The sequence below is a fragment of the Adiantum capillus-veneris genome, chromosome 16 (assembly GCF_014529385.1).
Source record: "Adiantum capillus-veneris isolate H3 chromosome 16, ASM1452938v2, whole genome shotgun sequence".
NCBI lineage: Eukaryota > Viridiplantae > Streptophyta > Polypodiopsida > Polypodiales > Pteridaceae > Adiantum > Adiantum capillus-veneris.
In genome coordinates, this window is record NC_140946.1 from 37,478,307 (window position 1) to 37,489,450 (window position 11,144).

Below are 11,144 nucleotides of genomic sequence, written 5' to 3' on the forward strand. Positions count from 1 at the left end.
GTTTGCAAATTTCATCTCATTTGGACACAAATCTTTGAATTTAAAGATTTTTGTAATTCCAAGAAAGTAAAAGTGAAAAATAGTGATTTTGTGCATTTTTTACATCCAAAATTTTTTGCGACCACATATTCTTGTTCTATTCATCTAGGAGCACCTTGGGCAGAGACAAAAGTGAGATTTGAGCCAAAAGAAATCATACGCGTATGAAGACTTTTAGGATGATCTAGGTCAAATCAAACACCTGAGTATACCCTAGTGTCATAAAGCATAAAAGAAGTCCCTAGCCAAAATTTCATTTCATTTGAAGCACATTTGGGCTAAAAAGTTTCAAAAGATGGAAATTGGGCAAGGTTCATGCTTGTATTGACCAGTTGAATTTTGAAAGTTGTTGAGAGTCCCTTGAGTGATAAAGAGTCTTTGGGATAAAAGTCGCTTCATTTTGTCACAAAAGACATCATACATGTATGATGTCTCAAGTCCCAAATTAGAGGCCAAAACTTACATCTGAGCTCACAAAAGTTCTTGCCATCACAAAATAGGCCTAGAGACCAAGTTTCATTCAATTTGGATCACTTTTGGCTTAGCTAACCTCCTAGGGAAGTTGCAAGCAACCAAGTACAAAAAGGGTGATATACCTGACTAAAAGTGTTAAAATCACAAATGGAGACTTGGAATGGTTATAATACATCCAAGAGAGTCTACAATTAAAGTTTGGAGCAATCTGAGTTAGGAGACATCATACGCGTATGAAGACTCCAGGCACAGGATGAGGCCAAATAGGAACTTTGACTACCATAGAATCCTAGATATAATTTCAAAACCAAATTTGGACACCTTTAAGTGGATCAAAGCATGTATCCAATGTTGACACTCTAAAATTACCAGAATTGACCTATAGGAAGATTGAATACGATAGAAGACTCCTTTGGCCATAACTTGAGCTCTTGGTGTCCGATTAAGAGACTTTTTTTTATCAAAACAAAGCTCCAGAGTAGCTCTACAACATTTAGTGTGACCCTTGAACAATAGTAAAAGACCCTTTGGGTAATTCATTATTGGTCAACGTTCAAAAAAACTTCATTTAAGGTCTCAAAATGCATCCGAAAGTTGGGGGTGTTTAAAAGTGATAATTTGAGAGAATTGTGAGGAAACGATCATGGTTTTGGAGATAGTTTCAACTTTTTCCTAACCAAAGCACTTGAACACATTGAAATAAGTCTTCTTACATCAAGCTAGATCTATTAAGCCCAAAAATCATGTCTACTTTAGATTCAAATAGAGCAATTGAGGAACATCCATCCATAATGGATCTTCCGAAATTGCAGTTGATAAAGACCAATTTTGTTGAGAGAGTTCCTATGACTGATCATGAGAGTGAAGGAATGTATAGATACATTGACAACAATGAGGTCAACCTTTATAGGTCCTTAGATCCATAGCAAGAAGAGCTTACGGATTACAAGCTCCTATATGTTTATACATACAGAGTCGATTGTCAATGGAAATCTATAGTTGGTGACAAGTATGGATGAGAATTCAGAGATGTAAACACCACAAATCCATAAACTACGCTAGGAATAGGTGGATATTTGTTCAATGAAGGACCATAGATACCCCCACCAAACACAAGAATTCGTACACAAATTCCAAAAAGACAGCCACCTAGATTCCCTCGTAGAGCGATACCCGAGAAGGATTGAGAGAGTCTATGGTTAGACTTGTAGACAATGTGCAAGTTAGCCCATCCCAAGTCCAAAAATGGGTAAACAAGAAATACTTTGGAGATAAAGATATGAGAGATTAGGTAGTGACTTTCAAAAAATCAATTAGAGTAGAGGAAGTTCTAGATTTTGTGACACAATTTGCGGGATTCAGATTGACTCTGGAAGATGATGCGGCTACATAGTTTAACTCAGTGGAAAGATGATATTTTGAGACTCTAGACGAGCTGTTTGAATAATTCATCAAAGAATTATGGCACAAAGGCATAGATCACAAATACAGTCTCATAAATTCATAGATTCAAGCAGAAAGAGGGTAAATCAGTGTGTAAAGAAACATTATGGCTCAAGAGATATGTTAAGCTATGTCCAAGAGCAAAACTACCTACGCAAGCACGATTGATATTGATCTTTATCTAGGAAATGAGACATGCGGTTCTTCAAAAATATCTGCATATGATAAGGAGCCTGATGCTAAACGAATTGATCAAAGAAGCTCTTATCTGGTGGATATTATGAGAAATATAAAGAAAAGGATTGTAAGAGCCAAGACGATGAAACATTCTCTCAGCGCAATGATTCAAAAATGATTGAGTCCATTGCAAAACAATCAACACTTACCAATTTATAAAATTGTATCAACGACATGGTCAATAGGTTAACTCCTCTTGTAAGGTCTGATTTGGGGGAGCCTAAGTGGTGCAAAATTGAGGGGAATTGGACAAACCATACGAGGGAAGAGTGATACTATAGCATGGAATATGCTAGGGGGAGGTATGTACAACCTATTCGAGTAGCATCTACTCCACCTAGATACACTACGGGGAATGCAGCAGGTCCAGTAGGAGTTTTAAGGCAGTAGTCCATCTTAGGACAACAACCTCCACTACCATGTGCTAGAATGCCTATAGACATGAGATACACACCAATGATGGAATCATCTAATAAACAAGCACTAGTACCAACTACAATGTACTTTAACAACCAAAGCGGGTATTTCCCTTTGAAGGGACAAAAGATGAGAGAAACACATGGAGTGGTGAGGCCGGTACAACCTCCACTTCCTACATTTAGAACTGAAGAAAGAAGGTATGAGATGAACAAAAGGACATTGGAATTCATTGTGAATAGCATCTTAACTAGGTTAGAACCTATTTACAGCCAAGAGGAAATGCAAGAAGAGGCTCCTCAACCAAAGATAAATTGTCACAACATCTATGACAACCACTTGGAAACACTTCATCTCAAATATATGCATGAAAGACCGTACTCCAATGTTTCTCATAATGGGATTCATTCTCTGTGACTCTTATAAGTGCACCTTGTGCTATGGGTTCTTTAGAGCTTTTCTTATATGCATCTAACACAGCATGATCAAACATAACCTCTATATCAAGGTTGCCAATAAATTGCCACTGCAACCATTTGCTTAAGAATATACTTAGGGTGGAATTCACAGTTCCATTCCTTGGTAACAACCATCCCAGTTTTCTCTCCAATGACTTTCTTTGAATGGTGTAGTGCCAAAGATTTCAGACTTCCTTCTTGAAATTGTATATGTGGTGGATCCACCTTGTTGTAAATAGTGAAAATGAGACCCATGATTTCAAGAGAGTTGTCCCTATTATTTGTTGTGGTAGATTCCTCCTCCTCTAATGTTGTAGTATATTTGCAAGAGAGTGCACTAGTCTCTAGGTCCATCCCTTGTTGCTTACTGGCCTTCATGTTGTATAGACTGTCCTTGCCCTTTCTACCTTGCATTTTGAAAATTCTTGTGTCTAGATATTTCTTTGCTCTCATGGCCATGATCCATGGATAATTGAGTAGCTCTCCCCCTTAGGGATCTTCAAGCCCTACATAGAATCATCATTCACATGATCACAAGATTTTGTAGACTCACCAATTGTGAAATCAGAAATGCCAATTTTTGGTTGTGGCTTAGACTTTGTCTTGATTGACTCCCCCTTGTCTTTAACATTTTCTTCCTTTTTTGAAGCTTCCTCACTCTTAGAGTTATTAACTACCATGGTGTCTACCTCTTTGGCATTGTTCTTACCCTCCTCTACTCCCTTGATGTGTTTCTCTAGTTCCATCTGGTCAAGACTGATGACGCTCACTACTTGGTTGTGAGCTAGTGGTGGTGGTAAAGGTGTAATGAGGGTATGTGGTGGTGGTTGTGGTTTCACATGTCATTGTAATATTTGCACAGGTGGTGCTTGTTGTGGTGCCCTTGGTGGTGGCGGTATTGCTCTCAATGAGGAAATCTAGTTTTGTCTTGCTTCTCTGTTAAAATGTTTCCTCCTTGGGTGTGAACAATAATACATGCCATGGCCACTTTTCCTACAATTGTAGCAATGGTATTCTTGGTTTTTCCATTGTTGTCCTCTCACTTGATCTTGATTGCGATTGTGTGCATGCCCTTGTTGTACCAAATGCATAGATAGATTCTCTAGCTGAGTAGTGATGTGTCTCAACAAGTCTTGTTGCTCTTCTAATGCCTCTTGTGGTTGGTTCTTATGAGAGGCTATTGCAGTTACTAGGGTTAGTCAGACTGAGCTTGATTCCTCTAACTCATTGACTCTTGCTTGCGTACACAACTACTTGTCTTTTAGGTGGGCTACTTCCACTGCCAACTCATACATTGCAGGGAATCTCCCCTTCATCTTCTCCTTAAGCGGGAGAACAAGTTATCAATGAAATGATCCCTCTTTAGGAAATTAGGTGCTTCTTCATCTTCCTCCAGTGAGGCAACCCATCACTCCCACAAATCCACAAACTTGGATTTGTAAGTTGCATACTCTAGCATACCACCGTGCTTTAACTGTCAATGTGGCCATAACTTTTTGGAGGTTGTGCCTCCACCAAATCTCTTCACAAAGAACATGTAGTAAGTTCCATGCATCCTTGGTAGCTTGGTTCAAAGCAGTGTACTAAGACTTGGCCTCTACTTTCATCAGTAGAGGAAAGATTCGTAGCCATGAGGCATCATCATCCTTCTTGGAAACCACACAAGTGATGTCAAAGTTATCCAAAAAATTGGTGATGATGTCTTCTCCCTTCTTACCACACTGAATGTGGGAAAAGAGACACTTTCCATGGTAGTAAATCAATCAACAGACAATTTGGTTTTAAAATGACTTAGTGATTCATAAAGGTTTATACAAGGCTTGAAAACTGGAGCTGGACCTAAGAAGAGCACAAGGTTAGAATAGGATAAAGATTCTTACATTAAAAGAGTGGTAGTAATCAATAATGGGCAAGATGATGGGATGTGGGGATCTAAGGGTTTCATCAAACATCTATGCTTCAGACACGAAAACAATATTTTGCTGGTAGAATATCTTTCTATCAATGTACACATTCACATGCATGTGCTGCAAGAAACCTAAAGGAAAAAATTCTGGCCTATTTTTATTATCCATGGTGGGTGTAGGGAAAGGCTTTGGCCACTGAAGTTGCATACCTTAAGTGTTGATGAGGTGACACCTTCACCACAGGCCTATACCTCTTGTTAAAGTCCACATAATCCTCCATATTGTATTCAAAATAGATAGGGTTAGAAGAGTCTACCTCAATTGGCTTTCCATTTTTCATGCAGTGGCGACGCTTGGGTGGTCGTACTTCACTTGAACTCTCTAGGCCTAGAGAGAGTGTAGGCCAACTTCCTTCCAACAAATGCTTTAGGCTTTGTGGCTTGGACTTTGTGATTGATGTAGTTGATAACTCTTCTCTAACAGTTGGAGAGAAAACACTTGGTGCTACACAAAATTTGACTGATCTGAGAGTGCTGATGTGGTTCTCAAAAGCAAAACCCACCGTTCTTTCTTCACCTCCTCTGTTGGCACTCATTGACAGAATGCTTTGGTTGACAGCAGTGATGACATTCCATAGCCCTGCCTCCTAATGCTCTTGATTTGCAATTAGCACGAACAATGCGAGATGGAGAGCTTACCTCTTGGATATCTATGATGCTACAACCTGGCAGTTGTACTCCTTGAATTCTTCTATAGTCTCCTCTTCTTCAGTCTTCCAGTTTGAAAACTCTTGTAGCTACTCGTTCATGATTGATAAAATGCATCACTACTCTTTGTTGAATGAAGGTCTTTGCAAATCCCTCCTTAGTGGGGGCACCAAATGAGAGGCGGAGGTGAAAAATAGATTCGGTGGCCTCTGTAATAAGGCTATGCACAATGGACTCATCATGGGAGGTATACAATAGGGGCACCACCTAGCTTGGAATGTGGCTAGGACACATGGTAGGGGGGGTTTCCACATAGCATAAGGAAGATGTAAGAGAAGGAGAGAGAGGGAGAGGAAGAGATCATTAGAGATTCATTAATATAGGCTTCATAGACACCATACAAACATTTATGAGGGGAATTGCACATAATCAACATCTCACAAACTCAAGTGTGCATAATGACTCTAACCTCATGGCCATTGACAAACAAAAACAAATGACCATAGCCAAACTATGCCACAGTAGAACTATGTTTGTGTAGAGATGCATATATAAGGATGTACATATGAGAGCGTGCGTGCTAGAGCTTAATTATGTGTGTGTGCATTTACAAAAGAGGAGGAATCCTTTTATAGGCCAAGAATGATTAGGGAAGAGATTATGAGCAAGAGGTTTTTTTTACAAAGTAACCTCAGTTAGGGTCATTACCCCAATGAGAGAGCTCCATGTGCCCTGCTTATTGACCAACTCCCTCCTAATTGCCCTCATCATGGTGAGCTTTGTCTTCATGCCACCTTCCATAGCTTGAGTCCAAGAGCTTTCTTATAATATTTGAGAGAACCTTGATAAAATAAGAGAAAACCAAGCAATAATGGAGAGAAACCTATACAAAATTATGTGTATGAAGTTGGATAACCATGACTTCTTCCCATGTGTGGATAGATAGGCTCCACCATTTCAGCCATATCTCTCAAACCATAGCTTCAAAAAATATAAAATAAATAGGGACAAAAAGACCAGCTCGATTCCTACAACTTTTTTGTAAAAAAAAACATTTCCAATTTGGAATGGAAAAAATAGAGAAAAATCCCACAAAAATATGTGTCTGTATTTTATCTTCCAAAAGTCTTCTAGGTGGTCCCCTCTTGACTCCATGTCCAAGCCTTGTGTCCACAAGTGAATTATGACTGAATTTGATAATATTTTGTTGACTCCAACTCCATAATGCATAAGTTACTCCTCCCTTTAACTATTGACTCTTATTCTTCACCTGTAGTGACCATCAAGTAATGATCGTTGGGTAGAATCAACAAACAATGAATTTCTTTTACATAAGATTTGTTCCTACCTCTCCTTATTTCCAAGATCCAAATTTGTCAAAACCATAGCTATGTACAAAATATATAATAGATTTGTTTGTAATTTCCATGCATCAGGTTCTTTCTCCTCCACACAGTCTTGAAGCCTTGCCATCAAGTGCATAGCAAGAGAGAGGCCCAAAAGTTTGAAAAGCGGCCCTCACTTGCATTGGAAATGGAACAACTCATAGGTCAAATGGAGGTAGATGTAATGGCATGGGTCATGAGAGTGCTATGAAACACTTGAGAGAGTTATTAGGAGATGTAGCTAATACAAAGAAACCTAGAATACCGACTCCAACCTTTGGAGCACCAAGGCACTGTTGCCTTAACACAAGGCAAAAAAAATAGTGGTGCACCCTCTATGCCATCCAGCAGACACACACACACACACACACACACACACACACACACACACAAAGAGCTAGCACTCAAGATGGATCGCCTCCATACCAGGTTGGAATGCATAGAATGAGGCAAGTAAGTCTAGAGAAAAGATTTTGATCAACTGCTCTTGAAGATGCATGGTTTGCTCTTGCACAAGCTATCTATTTTACATGTGGTTCTATGTTGATGGTCACGCAAGAGACATGGAAGTATGCATGGAAGAAGATCGGTGAGTATGGTAACACCATATTAGAGAGTTTGAAACTTTAAAAAGCCAATTTGGGAATCACCAATGTCTTGAAGATTTGGCCATATGGAAAAATCTCAAACAAAACTTCAAGGACAAAGCCTTCCACAAGGTAGTACTTGAAAAGCTCTTTCGAGCCATGCTCTCAAAAATTTTCCTAAGATTGGGTCATGTGGTCAAATATTAAGCTTGTTTTGAAAGTGGGAATTGGGAAATGTCCAGATTCACTAATATGGTGTTTGGTGTTGGTTTTGTCCCTCAAGCATATCACTAGATGTGCACAATGTTCTTGGATAAATGCTTTGTAGACACCCAAAAGGAAGTTGATAGATTGATCTTGAAATCTATTGATCAAACAGGATGCACTATAGCCAGTGATGGATGGTCAAATGTCCAACGTAGGCCGCTAGTTAATGTGATTTATTCAGTCCTCGAGGGGAGTGCTTTATTAAAGAGGTTGATAGCTCGGGTGAGATAAACTTAGGGAGCTATATAGTTGATAGAATAACAAAGACAATTCATCAAGTTGTGTTCCCAATGTAGTACAGGTGATCATGGATAATGCAAAAAATTGCAGAGCAGTTAGTCACCTATTGGAGGAGCGCTTTCCTAGCTTGTACATGTTTGGTTGCAATGCACATATGTTGAATCTTGTGTTGCAGGATTGGTATAAAAAAGATGACAATGATTGGTTCAAGATTGTTTTAGATAAAGCAAGGAAGGTGGTGAATATTATTTTGAAGAGACAACGTGTGCTAGACATGTATTGGCAACATATGTCCACAATATTGAAGCTTCTATGTGAAACAAGATTTTGCACTAACTTCTACATTGTGGAAAGCCTTTTGCAAAAGATAAATATTGTGTTTGTAACTACAAATCCTGAAACACTCAATGAGCTATAATACAAATTCTTGAGATACGGGATCAAAATGTCCTCTAGATAAAAGTCATGCTCATGCCCTTCAAATGAGGGTGGGGAGAGAGTTGTGCCTGGTGGATTTAGTAAACCCTTATGTGGTGTTTCATCTATCAACAAAGTGTTGTCAACATGAAATGGGACATGGATTTGAGAAAAAGATTTGTAATAAAGGTATGCATCTGGTTTTGTAGGGTGGTAGTTGCCATCACACTGTGTTTGATGATACATAAAATTAAATTGCCAACTCTCCATTTTGGCTCCGTTGAAAACTACGACTATGAGGGGTTGAGGTTTTTCAGCTGCAAAGAAGACCATATTGCAGCACGGAACTTTGGAGGAAGAAATTGCAAAAATTCCTTGGTGCCTGGCCGTACAATGACCGTGAGACTGCCTATCTAGAAGTTGTGCAGGTTGAGAGTTCCTATATTTGAACCATATGGCTCACGAAACAACCAACAATTTGTTGATGTCCAAAATAATTAGCCTTTGCAAACATTTTGTAAAACAAATAAATAATTAGACAGTACAATGACTTTTATATTCTTTTACATTGGTTATTATCGGAACAATCATGTCAATGTCTAGCAAAGGTCCATACAGGGCTTGATTGTGTAAGGTCTCTACTTTCAAATTTCACATAAGTTCTATTACGCATTTGAATTTTTTTAACCATCACTCATTATTTAAGATATTCAAGTTCAAATTATGAATCGTAAGTTGAGAAAACCTAGAATTTAAAATTTACGCTACAAAATTCTGACATGTTTAGCTATATGAATCACTAATTAACTTATTGTAAGACTTAGTTACTGATTGTAGAATTTTCTTTTACTACTGTAAAGTTAATATAAGACTCTAAAGTTTAACTTAAAAATGTAAAGTAAATTATCATTAAAGAAATAAATAAAATAATTATAAAGACAAAAGAATACACAGGGATGACAAATGAAGGCATATGGACTCACATAGGAGGGGACAAAGTGGGACACACTGTCACATGAAAAAGGAGAGGCTACTCTTGACTAATCTTAATGAGGGGGCCCCTGTGCGGCCTTATCTTTTTATGATAATGACAAAGTGGTCAAGCTCATGGGTACCACAAGGGTACCAAAAACGCGGGTATGATTTTTGGGGGAAAAAATAATTTTATTTTTTTTTGGAAAAAAAAAAGTTGGACGTTTTCTTTTCTGCTATAAATAGAGCATCCATGCTCACACTTTAGACATAGAGATTGCCTCTATAGCGCTCACGAAGTGCTGCCACTTCTCTTAGAGAGAAGACGTCCACAAACCACTAAGAGAGCAAAAACTCTAGTGGACTAATAAAGTGCGTATTAATTGAGCATTCAATTAGTTTTCAGAAGGATATACTCTAATCTCTCTAATAGATTAGTAAGATTCAATAAGTTATGTGTGTGTGTGCTATCTATTACTCTAATATCTAATGGAGTAGTAAGATTTAATTAGCTCTGTGTGTGTGTGCTATCTCTTACTCCAATCTCTCTAATAGATTAGTAAGATTCGATTAGTTATGTGTGTGTGTGTGCTATCTTTTACTCTAATCTTCTAATAGATTAGTAAGATTCAATTAGCTTTAAGAAGGATATGTGTGTGTGTGTGTGTGCTATCTTTTACTCTAATCTTTCTAATGGATAGTAAGATTCAATTAACTTTAGAAAAGATGTGTGTGTATGTTTTCTGTTACTCTAATCTCTCTAAGTATACCTACTCTCTCTAGTTAGTACATCTTCACTATTAACTTATACATTGTTAATTGAAAGTTAATACATAAGAGAACTCATCATATTCTTATTATACATGATGAAATTCTCATCACCAATTTTATTGTCAATTATATTAAGTAGAATTTTGAATAATACTAAAAATTTGATTTAGTTAAAGTATAGAAATTGAAGTTAGAAGTGGATTAGAAATGTGAAGCATAAAAGTAATGCATTCCTGAACTTTCACTCGTAATTTACACACTTAATTTTTGATTAATTAAGATTAGCAAGTATTTGATGTATAGAAATTAGATGTAGAACAACAACACTAAGTGTGAATCCGAGTTGGCGAGGGTTCAAATTACAGACTCTCTTTGGAAACAAGGAGATTACTAGGGAAATTGACCAATTTAAAGTTCTAAGTGTATAACATAAGTGTAGTACAAAAAAAATGGCTCCAAAGTGTGCTCGAACCCAAGGCCCTAATGATCATGAAGCTGGTACAAGTAACGGTGGAATCCCTGCGGAAAATGCTATGTCTCCACCAATCGGATCAATCGGAGCTATGGTACAGGTTAGTATTGCAGTTTCAAGTTATGCATCATTGCATATGCGAGACCATAGGAATATATTATTTCCCTTATGAAAAGAAAACACGGACCGAAACCACGGGGCTTAACCCCAAGAAACTCGTCATATGTTTGACAAGTAGGAAAGATTGTCTGGTTAAACTGGTTGCTATAGGAAAGAATGTTTGTCCAAAACCTTCGGTATGGTTTTTCTAAAGTCTCTCTACTTATTAGCGCTGGTATTATGTGGTAGTTG